Raw genomic sequence first — 18,140 nt, 5'->3', positions numbered from 1 at the left:
TGTGATTTGTATGTGTGTTTTTGAAGAGGGGTGCTCATAAACAGCCATGAAAGGGGCCCCTCTATTCAACCTGCCAGCAGAGATGCGCTTCACTGCGCCGGCCTTTTGTTTTCGCCTGTTCACAAAACCTTTAGCATAGAAAAAAAGGGGTCGATTCTCTGGATGTGTGCAGGCCCAAATGATGCCATTAGATTGGGTGCCCGCTTCAGATGAAAAAGGCTTCAGTGGCGTTTGAAGTGATTTAAAAGATGGAGGAGAGAGCTGCCTGCAAATCCTGTTTGGGAATAACACTAGAGGAGAATGGGGAGGTAAAATGCCAAGCTCGTGATCATTCTATAGTATGCAAAACTGCTCTCAACTGCATGAGTGCTGGGGATGTTAAAACAAAAGATGCAGAGCATTCCTTTGTCACGTGATGAGGGTCAATGTGCTGCGGTGGTGCGTGGGGTCAGGAAGTTCACCAAACTTCCCACGCTGCCTCGCACCATAAGATCGTGGTTGAAGCCTGTAACCATCTTCATTATTGGCAGTGGAATTCAGTTTCCATAAGGGCCTGTGCCAGAGTGCCGACACAGGGGTGAGCCATCGAAAGAAAAACATTTACATGACTTCCTCCTCAGCATGACACAGCTAAAACACCAATACCCGTAATGAGACTGAGAACTTTCCCCCTGCAATTTTGTTGAGTATCAATCCAAGAGAAATGTGTCAGATTTGTGCAGACATATAATTACTAAATACCTGTCAACTATTAAAACTGTTACACTGAAATGGAATAATTAAAGCATAATGTCCTCCAGTAATCAGGAATCATTCCGGTCAACCGAGCAGGTGATAATTTGACAATGACATCGTGCCAGCCAATGGCATTGTGCAGGGCCATGTCATCTCGGTGCCCATTTTGTCGACAGCAACCTAATAGGCATGAGAACCTGACAGTGTCAACAAAGGGACAGTGCCAAACAAAACCACTTGTTGTGAGCCGGAGGGCTCCTGAAACAGGCTAGGTCCGGTTCCACTGCTGCTTCAGCACTCAGCCTCCATTTCTAGTTACTTGACATCTCAGCCATCAGGAAGAACATTGTGTTTGTTTTTCTTTCACAATTTACGTTCTATTTTCAGCTGCCACCCACGCTTACTCTCAGATGACCCTTTCAGCATTTGAATTCTTTGGACGATTTATTTGTCTACTTTTGTAGAGTTTAGAATTTCTTCTGTTGCTGCTATTTTAAGACTGACTGGCAAGACCAGTCTTTGGCATTTCCTCACCTTCAGCTCATACTCTTTAAGGAAAATAAGCACGTTGATAAAAGGGAATAAATGAGAGATTTTTGTAAGCAGATATGTCATCTTTCTGCTTCCAAAAGACATGAAAAAAGCAATAATATGTTTGGTATTACATGATAGTACAGTCATATAAATGGGAGGCTGTCTTTGTTTTGTTTTTAAGGAAAATGGCCTTCTGGACAATTACCACCAGCTTGGTAAACTTTTACATAATTGCACAAAAGTAGATTAACAGATATAATGCCGGTAAAGGGAAATAGTAATCTGTGAAATCTTCATGAGAAATCATTATTCACACCCAACAGGTGAGCCAACAGAGAGTTAGATGGAAACAGTCACTGACTCAAATGTACTTCAAACTGTCAGGTTTTCCCCCCATTTGGCATATTTGTCAGCTGTCTGACCTGCCAAGCAATATTAACTCAGATTGCTCATGGACAGTGTAGACAAATGCCCTTAATACCTTACTTATCAGGGCTTGTTAGTAACACAGTTTGAGAACTTTGAGATAAAGTTGCTGCTGTGGACTACAGTGACCTCTGGATAGCACTGACAGTTACTTTATGTGGACACACTGTTTTCTTCTCCACAGGCAGTCATATCAGGAAAGGATACTAAGCTGAACAAATGAACCAACTTCTCTATTCTATTAAAAGTTAGGATAGGAACCAATCCTGTTATCTGCAAGGAGGCTTATTGTGCAAAAGTTCAAACTTGAAACCACTGCAGCTGCTCCTCCAGAGATTCTGAGCATTACGTTTCCCACATACTGCTTTAAATGGTATGTAAACTACTTATCAAAAGCAGGGTTTATAAGTATGATGTGATGATACTGTAATCTCCCGGGATGCATCCACACTCAACAGATTGCACTAGTTAATCAAACTTGGGTGTTGTTTGCCAAATATAACAGGACAATGCCAGGACAGCACTGGTACAAAGAATGCTCCTTCAAATTAAAGCAGAATCAATTGATTTCACATCAAAATGAATTGGTATGGCCTCTGATAACAATCAGTTCCCGATCCTGGTTTTTAATTCAGCTGTCAGATTAAGGATGTGATGGTCAGCAACACAAACATGTGAGACAATGTAGCATCCACTCCTAACCCTATAGTTTCAGATATGTAGGCTATAGTAGACAAATGGCAGTTGCCCACAAACCACAACTTGAGCTCATTCTAACCGCTGGTCGAGCAGTTAGGTCAACGTATACAGAGGCTAAAGTCCACCAAGCAGGGGCCAGGCCTCAAGTCAAACCCGCAACGCCTTGCCTGCATGTCACTACGCAATCTATCCCCAGGTTCCTACTCTAACCACGGTTCTCCAAACAAATTGAGTCTTTAAAAATAAATCTGACTTTTCTGGGGATTTTACAAAATAATATAATAAAGTATTTGTGAATATTGTATTCCAATTCAGACAAAAGATAACCTGTATTCTTGCATAATGGTCAATTAAGTGACATTTTAATTGAGTGAGTAGCCATTATGCGGTGTCATATTCTTAAAGCTTTCCTGTGAAACCAAGTAGCAGGTATTAAAGACAGAACATATAACAGGGATAGACCCAGGAGGCCATGATGTCAGTGGAAGCCTTTACCAGGATGCTTGATATGGGTCCTGTGGGCTCCTGCTGATAAGATTGAAGAACAGGTCATTAGGTGACCCTCAGCAGAACTGCCTGTCGGCTTACAATGCTGCCTCAGTCCCAGCTATCGGGCCATCTCACCACAGACCATATGTGGGCTAGCCGGACTCAGGTAATCAGGGCTGTCAGAATGGGAACAGCTGTCTTGCAGAAACTATGAACTACCGTCTCCACCCAGGAAGACTATTTTCACAGCACATATCTCACAGAAAGTTGCACATAGCAACACATATTTCCGTACAGGAGCTGAAAATTGCCTGTCTACTGTAGATTGGCACTTTTGCAAAGAATCATTTTTTTCTGCTTTTTGTAATGTCAAACAAGCATTTCTCTCTTTAGTGACCCTCCTTGCACAAGCATCGCCACCAGCTCTCTGTCAAACCGGTTGGTGGTGAAATCACTGTTCGTTGTGATACCTGTTGTCATGGATACGCCCAGGTGTTGCTCACGAGCCAGCGCAGAAGAATCAGAAAGCCAAGGCGTTCGCTAATCCTCCTCCATACCACAGTGTGTCAATAATCAGGAATGCACTGCCTAAACTAAACCATTGTTCCTCTGCCAACAAAATCACAACTATAAGCACTGACACTGCCTCCGGGCTCTGCTGTCTATGGGACGGAAAAAAGAAATGAACTGAAGAAAAAACAAGAGTCAGAGATGGATGAGAGAAGCTTTGATACCTCTCCAGATGGATTAAAACTATCTAAATCTCAAAGCTTTCTATTACAGTGCATGGCAGGATGTATAGTATTGTATTATTGGAGATTGACAAAAGCAGTAGTAGCTTTTTCATACAGTAGGATAAAGTCAGAGCTCCAGAGAAGACCAGCTGCTGTCAACAGTTGGACGGCTTTGAACTAGCATTAAGCCCTGGGACTGCAGGAAATATCCTCTTCACTTCTTTGAACTCAGCCCCATTAGGTTTCACTTCAGAATACGAGATGTAATAGAAAAATAATCTCACAAGCATTTACACAGACGCACCTGACAATAGCGTCTGATCTTTGTGGATAAAAGCAACTAAACCAAGAAAGTGTCGCCCACTATTCATGTGTCATGGATTAAATTTGTATTAGGTTGATCCAGAGCTGGTATGTGGAAAGCAGCCATCCTGAGAATTACTTGGGACTCGTGAAAAGTCATTTGTTTCCTCCTGCGTCATTTTTCATATATGTCTTACTTCTAATATGTCATACTTCTAATAGCTCAATGGCAGCTGATGCGTTAAAAAAAAATCCTTGACATAAAGCAGCAGCAACCGTCTTACACAAAACCACAGCTCATACTTTAAGACCAGACATGCAGACATGAGTAGTTCTGAGTCTTTCCTACGTAGGACAAGACAATAGCTCGCCTGTTGTCTCCCATCCTCACTGTCATTTTTTCTGTGTGTGTGTGTGTGTGTGTGTGTGTGTGTGTGTGTGTGTGTGTTGTTGCGGTTTCAGAGAACAGGGGAGCAAGCAATGGGGCAAACGGATGGGGCCGGAGTGGTGAGACCATGTGGAACGCCCCGGCACTGGAAGGTCCTCTAGAGAGCTTTGTTGTGTGGGGTAGGCTGGCCGCAGAAAATTCTATTTCCTAGAGATGCAGGGCCTAGATTCAAGCCACAACAATGAGCATCTTTGTCAAGCAACGCCATTATCTTTGCACATTACTGTAAATGACAGGAGAGGGTAGTGTGCGGAAGATCCCATTAAATGAGCCCCAGGTATGTTCATGTCAAAAAAACGAGAAACTCATTTTAACATCTCCAGAGCTTTAGTTTTGAGGAAATGAAATTCCCCAAATCTAAATCAGTTGTCCTATATCATTTCCAAAACCAGCACGGGACATGAAACCCGAATTCTTTAGAGACAAGTGTGTATTCAGAACAGTTTATCTTCACCATGATTTCTAATGTGAGTGTAGCAGGTTTTATTCTGGAAAATTCACAGTGAACATATATGCTTGCAAATATACGTTATTTATTACTTATTGTTGATACTGTAATAAGTTCAATTACATGTACATGATACGAAGGCAGAATTGCACACTGTTGCTCCGTCTCCTATATCCGAGTCATCCTTTTAACATTATGTCCTGCTGCATGAGACACACACAACTTCTGTTCGATAGGAAAAGCCCCCTACTGTGAGACTCATATGTGAACAGGCAAGTCAGGAGAATTGCAGTAGCAGCCTGTCCTAAAATTTTCTAGAAAGCTTTATTTTGTTTTGTACCATACATCATCTTGTTAAGTAATCAGGTCATGGACAACCAGACAGGCAGAGACACTTGACCTTCCGTTCTAGACTACAGCTCAACCTGAACTTGACCTCTGTGTCACCTTGTTTAAGAACCTGTATTTAAAAAGAAGCTAGTTGGTTGAGGATTATCTGACCCCAGACTTGAAGAACTTGGTCCTCCCCACTCTACAAGTGCTTACTTGTCTTGATGCCATGTGTCTAATTGCTCTCACTGCGTGGGATGTGAAGTCTGATATAAGGTACATTGTTGACTGTGAGAGCACGGGTTTGTGTGTGTGTGTGTGTGTGTGTGTGTGTGTGTGTGTGTGTGTGTGTGTGTGTGTGTGTGTGTGTGTGTGTGTGTGTGTGTGTGTGTGTGTGTGTGTGTGTGTGTGTGTGTGTGTGTGTGTGTGTGTATGTCATCAGGAGCCAAGCTAACCCTTGCCTGCAGCAACACACACACTCATGTCTTCACCCGCCACAACCTATCATTACCGCTGTCACGTAGCCACCTCCGCAGCGGGCCTCACAAGCCCCGACAACCACCGGCACACACACCTGGAGGGCCAAACACTTAGTTCCCAGCTCTGTGCTTCGTAAACACAGCCTTTTAACACACTCAGATACACCCACACGTACACATTTATAAACACACACACACCTATTCATATCCTGCAGCCTCAGCTTCTACCTCGCCCCTCCCATTTGCTGTAAAATATGTCTTACTTTTCTGTCTTCCTCACCGCAAATGCTTTAGTGCTATTTAATTTATTTCCTTTGTTATCATTATCCTCACCAGCTGAGGGAATCAGCACACAAAACGCAGAGCCCGATTGGCAGCCGCTTCCAGGCTGCTCTTGTGACTAGACAAACAACGGGCCGCAGTTTGTATTCCAGAGCAAACACAGCACAGAGAAAGGGATCAGAAGTTGAAAGGTATAATTCAACAAAAGAAAAGGAACTTTTTAATCCAGTTTCAGGTGGAACAGATTATGATTCTACAAGCCTAATATTCAACTCTAGCGTGTTTCTTCATCTATGTTTGCTTGAACCATGGGCAACTTGAGAGCGTACACGGTTGAAAGAACACCTAAGACTACTGCAAACACATAGCTGACGTTGTACACCTGAGCTACACCCACCTGCCACACATGCTCTTTACAAAAGCTGTCAATGTGACAAATCAGACACAAGAAAAAGAAAACCTCTGAAGACCCCAGCCTGTTGGTTTAGGGCTGCTCAGAACAAACAGACACTTCAGTCAGAGTTAATAGAGGGAACAATGGAGGACCTCTGGAACGTGCTACCCCAGCAGAAGCCTTAGAGAAAGGCAAGAATCACTGTGGTGTTTGCCCTTCTTTGTCATGTTACAAGGTTGTCTTGGGCCTCTGCTTGCTCTGCACCATGCTCTATTCACAGAGAGCTTAGTGTGTAGCAGGTTACTCTGAAAGGTGTGTGAAACTTGAAACGTAAAATGCATGCAGATGGAGAATCAAGAAAAGCAGCTTGTCACACCTACTGGCTTCAATTCCAAGAAACTACAATCAGATCATCTAGATTAACAACGCTTATTCTCACAAGATCCCTTAACATGGAAGACTTTTCTCCAAAATGACAGATTGCAGCATGTTTTCATTATTCGTGTATGTGCAAAAAGAACAGTAAGTTGGAAGCTGTAAAGTTAAGCGAGGAGGGTAGGCAACCTTCCCTGGGACACTTTGTTCCACATTTTATTATCTAGGGCTGGATATTACTGCTCTTCTATTGGTCAAATCTGTCTTAGACTAAAGTATTTCACAAGTATTGAATCAGCTCCAAAGAAATCTGATGAATAACCACCAGTGATGACACTTGATGCAATGTCAGTTGAAGCCTGTCCAAGAGGAAGTTCAATGCTACATTAGAAGCAACTAAGTAAACAAAGAAGTTACCAAATATGTGTAAGAGGTACTCAAACGTCTATGTACAAGTTACTCCGTCCCACTAATTTCTATGGAATCTGCCAAGAAGAAATTACAAAGATGTTCCAGTAAAATTACACAAATCTTTCCAATACCTTCTGCAATATGGGTCTATAACCCCTCCCCCAAACAGCAATGGCTCTGATGCATTACACTGACGGCCATTACACTTGATTGGGCTGTTACAATTTTAGAACTTATTGATTGGATTAAATAATATTTAGATCGGGCAACTGGGAAGATAAACGTAGGAAGAGAACTTTAGACACATATTTGTTTGTTTGACTAACGTGCCTTTAATTCTCATTATATAAATGCTTCTTTAATTGTGTGTATTGAAGATTGGCCCATTTCCTTTGGGATGGGATTTTCCTGCAAACTGTAGGCAGTCGAGTTGAATTGTGGGTATTGTAGGTGTAAGTTTTGACAAAGAATTGTAAATTGTGGCTTAAATATACAATATGTAGATTCCACCGCCAGGGGGCTCTCAATCAATACTACAATAACAAAAGATGATATCGAGGCTAGTGGGGAATCATGGGAGTTCTCTCTGCTACTCCCCCATGGACAGTCACCTGGGTTAGGGCAGGTGGTTTGGGGGTGGGCTCTTACAGTAATGGGATCTACACAGAGAACAAATAGAGAGAATGTAACCATATGTGACCAATCCAGAAGCCTTCTTTGCTGTCTTAATGGTATATAAATTCCTATCTACATGTGTGTTGCCCAGAGCCCATGCCCTACAAGAGCTAATTTAGCCCAGACTAGTTTTATAGAGGCCAAACTTGGACATAGCTTGGAAACCATACCTCTTTAGCATATCTTTCTACCAAATGCTGCTGTTTAAAAATGTTTAAAAAACAACTGCAGAGCAAACATAATTACTAAATGAATATTCTCTTAAAAATATGGAGTGAAAATATACAGTACATGTGACCTTAGCTAAAAGTCTTCTTTATCTCTGCCTTATTTCAGTCCCTACTATTGTGTTGTCATGCATTGCCTATGTGTATGTATGACCTATGTGTCATGAATGACCTCATCAAATCTTAGAATATACAGCCAAGGGGTCTGGGTAACATCAATTTCAGGCTACGCCACAGACACACAACGTAGTTTCCCCGCTTCATTTACATACAACAATATACAAGTCCACAGGCCACTCCCAAACACACATACACAAATCATTCACGGCATGCTAAACTCAATCTCACTCATGGAATGTCTGTGCATGAGTGTAAATGTGTGTGTTTGTTTACAAGCGGGCTGAAGAAAGGGCAAGATTCACTAAAATATGTTATTTTCATCCAGTATTATAAGTTGTTTTTTGAGGTATAGTGAGATGATGTCGCTCAAATTCAGTTTAGCATTGCTACTTGCATATTTTTAACAACAAAAATGAGTAATCTTTTATTCCAATCCTGTTAGTGGCACCGTGTGTGATTGCTGTGAGAAATATGCAGAGCTGTCTGCAGGGAGAGAACTTGGGGAAAGATCCAGCCTGGGGATATGGTGTGTGTGTGTGTTGTGTGTACATGCAGAGGGCTCAGGCATGATCAAACAAAGCACATTCAGGTACAGTATGCCATCTGTACTCCCCCACCAGCCCCTCAAAAATCTTCTATCCCCTCCCTCTTCATCGCCACACAGTCTTTGCGGTATATGGAGTGTCAGAATGAAAGAGGCCTTGTCTAAGAGGCTAATCCTTTGGCGATTAGTCAACACGTCTCGATTAAAAGCTGGCAGTGCTGCCACGCCCCCATCCCTCAACCCCCCCCCCCCCCCCCCCCCCCCAATCAGTGGAAATAGCAGCCCACAGGTGTCCATACAATGCGTATCATTACAAAAAAAATGGATGTCAGGAGGTGGGTTGGGGTGACTTTCACATGAGACAGTCGAGAAGCACGATGAAGGAGCAAGGCCTGAACAATCCCTCACAAAAGGCCTGATGACGGCTGCAGAGATGCCAACACAGGAGCCATTATGGATAACCTTTTTTTTGCGTATTTCTTTTTTTTCTCAATTAAAATGAGAAACCCCACCAAAAAATCATCGAGAAAGAATGAGAGAAAGAAAGAGGTGGCACATATATTTTCGACAGATTATCCCTTCATCAGTCGTTGTTTTCTGTAAACAGCCTTTTTGAAGTGGAAGGATTGAGAGCAGAGACAGGTATTTCACCTAATCAGCCTTGCTTTCCATCAACATAAATACCTCATCTTAGGGAAATCTCCTGCCACAACATGCCAACGCTAACTAAAACATTCTGACTTTGACAAAACTGCACACGAGATCAGGCGAATGTTCTCAAAGGGAGCTTCAGTACACATGGTCATCAAATTACAAAGATATGTGTGTGTTCACTGTTGAAATAGATCACTGACGCTGTAAAGTATTTTTATCTGAGACTATAAAATGACGTGGTCTATGTGACGTCACCCATTGGTGTCTGAAGAGGCGTTTTAAAGCCAAACGATGGTGGTCATACTTACAAGCAAAGCCAGAGTTAAGGCTGGCCTTGACAGCTGCAACGCATTTACCTCTCAGTCAAATCAGCTACACAATCATGCAAAACTCTTAGCCTAAATTTTATCAAAATATATAAGTTATAAAAAAACTATTTCCCTCAGAACAGTGTTTACGAACAAATGAGATTGATGTGTCAGAAAAAAGGCCAAGCTGTAAACATGTTTAATTCAGCTTTAATAACTGCACTTTTTGTACTTCTACAAAAGCTTAGTTTTTCAGAATTGGAGGTTGCTGATTGGGTTTTACATTGTTTTCTTTTTGGCTGTCAAAAACATACATGCATTCTTAGGAAATGATGTGTTTGAAAGAGGTAAAGAGTGATTCTATGAGAGCTTAAGATCCCTTTTCCAACATCAGAGAAAAACAAATTAGCATCAAAAAAGCTAAAGATGAATAATGTTTGTGTGCTAATTTGACTATGTATTATAATTGACAAATAATAATGGGTTTATGTATTTAAGGTGTAACAACTCAACTATCAGTTGCTTAATTCCTCGTTGTCATTGTGAGTTTTGGCCTTTTTCTTAATCTGCTCCTAGTTAACCCATGGCAGCTTGAATATCAGGAAATGACCTCTGGCCCTGGGGACAGACTACTGTACTTCCCCAATCACATCCATCGTGTGTCTAACCTTGAATGAAAGCTCTGAGACGGGGGCGTGTCTTTAGAGACCGGACACATAGAGGAATCACTTACCACTTTCCCCCAGAGATCCTAATAGGCTAATACAGAGCAGAGATTCAAATAACAATGGCAAGAGGGAGGGGCTGAATGTTTCCTGAGATCACATGTTGTTAAGACGACCAAAGCTCTTGCCAACCAGCCAGCCAGGCCGGCTGTATGTGGAGGTTCACAGGGTGAGAACACACATGGTTTAAGTTTGGCTCCATGTAGGACCGGGAGGAAAGAAGGGGGCCTGGTAACAGGAACCCTCCAATTCTCACTTCCTGCTTCTGCTGGAAACACGATCTGAGTGCCCGTTGTGCCCATCAACACAGAGCGCAGTGTTCACCGTCAGCCGAGGGGATAGGATGTTCGTGCACGGGGCAACCCATCACACCGAATCAGGCTGTCAGCACCCTGAAACCCAGGCAGGGGGGTTTTCATAATGAGCTGGAAGGAGACACTAAGGCAATCCCATTCAATCATGCTGTCAGTCCTCTTGTGCCACAGCGGCAGGTTCAGTGACATTTCTTCACTTCTACAGGAAGCATTTCTTTAACTCAAGGGCTGATTACCAAATATCTTCTGACTCAGTTGAACAGGCAAAATATACAGAATGTTTCTTTCTCTAAACGTACACATATTCAGCAATTGGGATGTTCACAGGCAGCTAATTTCAAAGCTGATTAAAACACAAATAACAATTCAGACTATTTAAATTGAAAAGCGCTCAGAAACTGAAAATTCAGTATCATTAATTTAACATGGCTAAACACAGGTGAGGGTCTGCCTCTTTACAATTTCAGTTCAGATTGTCAAATTTAGCCTATGTTAGCAGCGCTAGCACCACTGGCCTAAACAAATAATACCAAACCGCTACATGCTTCGTGAATCCATCCACTGTACTGATTTACATCTGGGTAGTAGAGCAAATTGGCAGTATGTCAGTATCCATTTAGCAGACCTACAGCCAGCTAGTGGTGGGCGGCTGCCTAGACCCATCATTTGACCAGCACTGCTAGCCTGACTTGATAGGAATATAACGTGTTAGTTTTCCCCACCAGTAATTCTGGTACCAAGGTTGATAACATTCGATCGTTTAGTCGACTTCTCTTGCACATCCCGAGTCAGTAACAGCACCAAAAACAAACAATATCCAGTTTCTAAAGAGTGGCGCAACCTGTTTCTATTAAATACAGTAAAGTGTATTTACAAGTGATAATGAGAATAGAAAGAGCAGATAAACATGGGTGCCACATGGGGAGAGGCCTTAATTATAGACTTGTGCAACCATGTTAATTGCCTTTACTACCTGAAAGCCAAAATTAATGTCACTTAAACTGCTCCTGGAGGAAAGAACTCTAGCTGACCTTACCGTCCCTCCCTGACAGCAGAAGATGACTCAACTAAGAATACCGCAGGTTACATTTGGTCAAGTAAACACACCACACTAATAAAACGACTTGAAACAGCCCACATGTATACACCAATCACACATGTGGAGCTTCTTTCTATTAAAAAGAGATGAAAGAGACAGTCACAGGGACAATTTTGCAGGAACCAAAGCTGCTTACAAAAGTTGCATGGGGCTAAGTGTGAGTTGGTGTGTGTCCATGTGTGCTGTGTGTGTTGCAGAGGCCAGAATTCTATTGTTTATGCTCTGCTGTGTCTGGGTCAGCAGGGCTCTTCACTGAATTCTTTCCCCAGCATGCAGAAAGTTTTACCAGTGTTGTTGCAGGAGGAGGAATGATTACATTATAAAAATACCCCACACCATATGTCCTAGTGAGAGCCCAAACCACAGGATGACATACAGGAGAATCCAACAGGCCTTGAACCCTGCACCTTCTGCACTTGGACAGCTGACACAGCCTCACAGTGGCTTTGGGGCGATTTACTCACCTGCAGTTGTTATAAGAAAAAAAAGTGACTTTCGGACAGAAAATGCCTATTCAGCAATTCCCTAGCTGATGGGAAAATGAAGCCAAAAGACATCACAAGGGAGAATTTGTTCTTATGAAACTTTTGGTAAGCTAAATGTCTGGTTTTGCTCATAATCCTCTGTCCTGACCCCAGATTTGGCAAGTTTAAAGTCCAACCAAACACATTAGCAGTTGATGTTAATGATGTCCACACTCCTACCACTTCTCCTTCCTTTCCTTGAAGACTTTCCAGTCAGAGCAATTTGCCGGTGGTGTGTGTTTGGTTAGGGTGAAAACATGCTCCTGGGTCTTGATGACACTATTCAGCTACAGAGTGAGGCATTGTGGGAAAGGTACAGGCAGAGACGTGTTAATGCAAATGTGGCTTTGCTTGCAAAAGTCATCTGAGCTACTTCACACAAACACAAACAGGCCACAACCAACTTTTTGCGTTCAAAGTTGCCCCCTCGGTGTGAACCTTCCCACACAGGTACATTTTGGTATGGAGCCATGTCGGTTACCTCGATCAGAACCTCGCCCTCTTTCTTCCCGTCTCCATTTCTCTTTCTCTGTACTCTCCTTGTGTCTCATAACAAGACGGAGCATGCTAACTGTAAAGCTCTTGGGGGGTGAAAGGGATTGGGAGATTAAATTTATTTTGAATTCCTTCCCCTTAATGTGGCAATTACCCCCCTCCTTCCCCTCTGCCTCACCTCTTCTCTCCTCTTCCAGCAGCACAGCAAGGAGTCTGTTCCAAAGCGTTAATGTTTTGTACACAGAAAAAGCATTTCTTTCACCCGAATCTCAAACTTCATAGAAAAAAAAAAAAAGGTCTTCCAATCATGCAACTTAAGGTAGATTAGATGTAGGTGTACTCCTGGAAAAATGGGCGCTTTCTTAGTTTTGGAAGGATAGGAAAAGATCCAACCAAAATCATTACTCATAATCACTTTGTATGCATTTATGACAATGAAAGCAAACACACGGAAGCCTAAACTTCAGCTAAAAAAAATCTTTGAAATGCATGCACGATTTAATGTTTAATGTTTTGTAATGAAAATGTAATTTAGCTGCAATTGATTTAACTTCAATCAAGAGGAAAACAACTTATAACTCCAAGTATACAGGGATTTGGTTCTAGAACTTTACGTTGTTTACAGCAGATAAACTCGTTAAACCAGTCTTGTGAAATTAAGTTTTCCTCAATGAGTCAAAAGTAGATGGCTAAAACTTTAAAACCATAATTCTATGGATCCTAATCACACCGTTTTGCCACGTCATAAGCCAGGTCATTTGTGTCTAATCTTAGTAAGCAGATCAGAAGACTGTGTACGTGTGTGTTTATGTGCGTGTGTGTTTGCTGTGCAAGATGCATGCTGTTCCACTTTTTTCCTGCACCCAACCCGAACGCAAAAACTGACTGATTGTGACGTCTTAACGATGATGTGGACTTTTGGTGTAACAGAATCTGTCGGGGGATTTGAGATTCCTCGACTCAATTTCAACGCTCGGGTACCAAACAAAGGCGACAAGGACTCTCCTTTGGGAATTGATTTCAACAGAAAGGCTTCATTTTCCTCTTTTCTGTGGGTGGAGGGCCAGTCGCAACCCCTCTTTTCACTGCATTTCCACACATTCAATGCATCCAAAATGGTCTCGTTTTCTGTCAACTAAGCCTTTTAATTGACAGTTCCATACAGGGAGGGATTAGCTGATGGGGGTTGGGGGGAGAAAGAGAGGGAAAGCAAAAGGAAAAGAGGAAGTAAACGGTCAGTTTAGGAGGGGTGGCGGGACACCAGAGGATTACCTCTGTCATCTATTCTGTGATAAAAATACATCTTCAGATGTGTGGAGAGAAGGGAAGACTTTGTGAGGCCTCCAAGAAAAACCAGAGCTATCAGGCACTTCGGAGGGAACCTTTTCTCCAGGAGAGAACAGAGGAAGGCCCCTGCAGAGAGGATTCAGTATTTCCTCCACCAGTAGCCACATTTAAGACCCTCTGAGGACCTTCAGCTCTTTCCAAAGGCTTCACATTGGATGTACTCTCACAACGCCTGGCTTAAAGCCCTCATTTCTCTACTTTTTTTTTTTTTAATGTTACTATGTTACCAGGGCCCACTCGTGTACTAAATATTTTGTCGTCTCGTCATTCTGTTCTCCTCTAATCTGTTCTTTCCATTGTTTGCTGACTTGCCAGCATGTTCTATGATTTTCAGTGCAAAACAAGAAAAGTAGGGTTGTAAAAGAAGGTTTCGTGCTGTTATGAGACCTTCAAACTCTTTAGAGCAAAGCTGAAGAATGACTAAGTACAACTGGGACTGATATAGTCTAAAACCTGTGTACACACACACACACACACACACACACACACACACACAGTTGCAGAGTGCCAGCTGTGCCACTGACGTAGGTGGAGTCCGAGTATCAAGCCAACACAGGCCTTTATAATTGTGCTAGATTTATAGGTGTGGTGCCCAGTGTTCTATATCTAATTACAGATTTGTACAACGATAGAATGTTAAATGAAATGTAATACAACAGCTCTAGAAGCATTGCTGTAGCCTAGACATGGCAGCCTCTACCTTTTTAATTCCCCCGTATAGGATTTCAGCAAAAGAAGAAAAAGCTGATATGTTTCCTCCTCAGGGGGTGCGGAGGTATAGAAGCAGACAGGAAACTTTTTTTTTTGGTATCTTTCAGTCTTTCCTTTCCTAAAGCTGCCTCTCATTTTCAGGCTTATCACTTCATACTGTCTGCCCTCTCTCCTCTCCTTCTCAGCCCTTCCCTCTTAAAGGTATAGGATTCTTATATCTAACATTTGACAAACAAAGGGGCCATTAACTCGCCTTCTTATAATGTTTAATTAAGTTAAAACTAGAAATAAAAAGTCCAGGACAGACTACAGGGAATTTCCAGCTGAGGATGACAGAGTCAGCAAGGTACTGGGAGGGGTTTGTAAATGAGGGGGAATGAAAGTGGAGCACAATCTTATTTTGATAGATTGGTACAGACATGGAGAAACTCTACACACTGTTTATTTGACCATGCTTTCCATATGCACGTATCATATTAAAAACCACAAGTGTTGGGAGAGGAGTCAGAAGAAAAGAGCTCTTTCCTTCCTCCAACAATACCCAAGCTGTTTGGTCTCAGTGAGGGGAGAGAAACACACACTTTCATGTGTCACTCACTAACACTCCATACTGTCACACATGATCCGCAATAATAACTGTCATGTACGCAAACACTCGTAAGCATTGTGGACACATGCACAAACACAACGAGCGTAGATTCACGGGTGCATCTGTCAGTTGCCGCTGTAATCTTCAATCAGACACCTGGCGATCAGCAAACAATTATAAAGCCATCAAGCGAGCAAATCCTGGTGGTGTTGAAACCACGATAAAAACGCCACCAGATCTTTTTAACCAATCACCAGGATACAAGCTTATTCCAGAGACGTACTGGTACTACACCTTTAAATATATATTTTCACATCTGCAATTAAATCCTAAAAAAACGAAAAGCATGCTTTAAAAGTTTTATGAAAGGAAAAGGCTTAGGTATGCAGATTTGGCAGAAGAAGACGAGAAAGAGTTGGAGTCAGTCCAGTAGAAGTGAACTGTAGGATGTGCATAGCATGATCAACTATCTCATAACTGGGAGATATGGGAGTGCGAGGACAGAGTTAGCAAATTAAAGTAAAGGGGATGTCAGATGAAGTAGTAAAAACAAGTCAGGGGATTTGGATAAGGAGAATAGTGCCAGTTGTGGGCAAAAACGAAGATAGATGAATACCATCTACCTCCTTTGTTCTTCTCTCTTCTCTTAGGTAGTAGGGGGAGGTAGAGCAGCAGCTTGGTCCAGAGGGGGTTAGTTCTAGCCCTGATCAGAACACCTCCCCCTGGCTCGGTTACCCCCGTCCTCTTTCTAAGATCCATCTGCAGACTTTTCTCTGTGTTTTCTATTTCCTATTGCTATTTTCCTTCTTCTTTCATATTTAATGTTGGCACAAGGAAAAGTTGTGGGGAGTTTTTCTTCATACAATAGCACAAAGAAGTTTGATGTGTGGGTACGATGGGTGGTAAGAGCTCGCCCCATGGAGGGAGATGGCCGGAGAAAATTGTCAAGCCTTCCAGGGGTGTCATGGGACTAACTGGATGAAACATCGCTGGAAGGGAGGTGTCCGTTTGACAACCCTGGGATGTTCTGGCTCTTGCAGCCCCCTTGTGAGGGCCATAAGCTGCCATGCAGTAGGGTAGGTAGTATCGCTGTCTGAGCCGTGGTCTGATGAAGGGGGCAATGCTGTTTGGGCTGCATGGGCCATGTGGTAGGTTATGTAACTTATCAGCAGGGCACAAGTTCGTAATTGGGATGAGGGGTTTCATCACTGAGCGTTTATCCTTTTCATTAGGGCACAAGTATCTTGTTGTTATTTAAAATTCAAATGTCATCCCAATTAAACTTCAATATGCATCAAACTGGGTTTCAAAAGCGTTCTGAGAACTCCATGTACCCTCACATTTGCAAAACAGATGTCAAGATTAGAGCCCGGCAAGAAACATTATAGAGACAAGGGATGCAAAAATGAGCATAGACAGTCAAGTTCATCAACACTGCAACACTGAGGTTTTTTTTGTTTTTTTATCATGTCAGCAAACCCTGACAATTCAGCACATTAAACATAAAGATAGAACAATATATGGATTAAGGAATACTACATGGAGTCTAAGATGATTGGTGATTAAAAGTTAAGACCACCCATTTGCTGTAAAAAGCTAAAGGCTATATTAAAAAAATGCAGCTCTCTGGTCCAATCACATATCATAGATCAGACTGTTTATGAGACAACCTGTAAAGACCAGAGGCAAAGGCTCCGCCACATGTTTTACTGCTCTGTTTGAACAATCAGGTACAAGTAAAACAAACAGCTACAGAAGGGATGTTTAGCAGGGAGATCGGGATCCAATCGGAGTAATAAGTGTTCATTAGTTTTAATAGCCTGGCTCCAGGAGCAAATGAAATGAAGACCAGGAGACCACATCCAGCTAATGTAAATAAACTGAAAATCTCTTTCACTGTCTGTCTTGACGTTTTTCTCTCACATTCTTTACAGATCAGGGTAAGAGTAGAGCAGGAGCTGAAAGATTCTGATGAAAAAGTATAGTAAGTATGAATGAAGAAGATGTGAAGGCCTCATGTGCAAGCAGGGGGGGGGGGGGACTCCTCTGGGTTCAGATACAGAGTAAATAACTATTAAACTACATCTGGATCTGGATTTTTTTTCTTCTACTTTTTGGTTTTAAAGTGCCGTGCTATGACTGCAAACCAGAAAATGTGCAAGACACGAGTGAAGGATTGTTTAATCTGCAATAAAAGTTTAAAAATACAAATCTCCAATGACCCAGTGGTTATGTTTTAAGCTAGTCCATTAAGCAGACGCTGGCATTCGGTGAGACATCTTGATTCCACCTGAGCTCGGAGAGAGGCGGCGAGGAAGGCGCAGTGGTCCAGATGGCCCCCCCTCAGCACAGGCCTGAACATAAACATGGCTTGGGTCTGGTTGAGGAGAGGGAGACCCCGTTTATTTATGGACATGTCTGGGTCTGGGACACAATTATAGAAAGATAGATAGAGGAGGTGAGAGACAAAGGAAAATGGCAGTGGAGTGGTGAGGCCGAGCTTACATATGTGGATGGCTGCCAGTATGGTCAGGCAGTTGTGAGATCTGGCCCACCTACAGTAGCTGACTGTTATTGTGAGTCTGAGTCAGAGTATGTGTAAGGTTAAATTGTCCTATTCCCACAGTGTTCTTATCTACACACTCAGTCCAATGTACAAACTATAAAAAATATTTTTTAACCAGCAACGACTTGAGGAACTGATTCATATACCCGTGACGT

The 18,140-nt window shown here is 42.4% G+C and overlaps 1 long non-coding RNA gene across 1 annotated transcript in view; it reads right to left on the bottom strand.

Annotated features, from left to right (window-relative positions):
* LOC109994687 (uncharacterized) overlaps positions 1-18,140 on the bottom strand; it is a 58,662-nt gene that overhangs the window by 24,921 nt on the left and 15,601 nt on the right. The window lies entirely within an intron of this gene.

This window comes from Labrus bergylta, chromosome 16 (genome assembly GCF_963930695.1).
Source record: "Labrus bergylta chromosome 16, fLabBer1.1, whole genome shotgun sequence".
Classification (NCBI taxonomy): Eukaryota; Metazoa; Chordata; class Actinopteri; order Labriformes; family Labridae; genus Labrus; species Labrus bergylta.
This window is presented reverse-complemented; position numbering and strand designations above follow the sequence as displayed.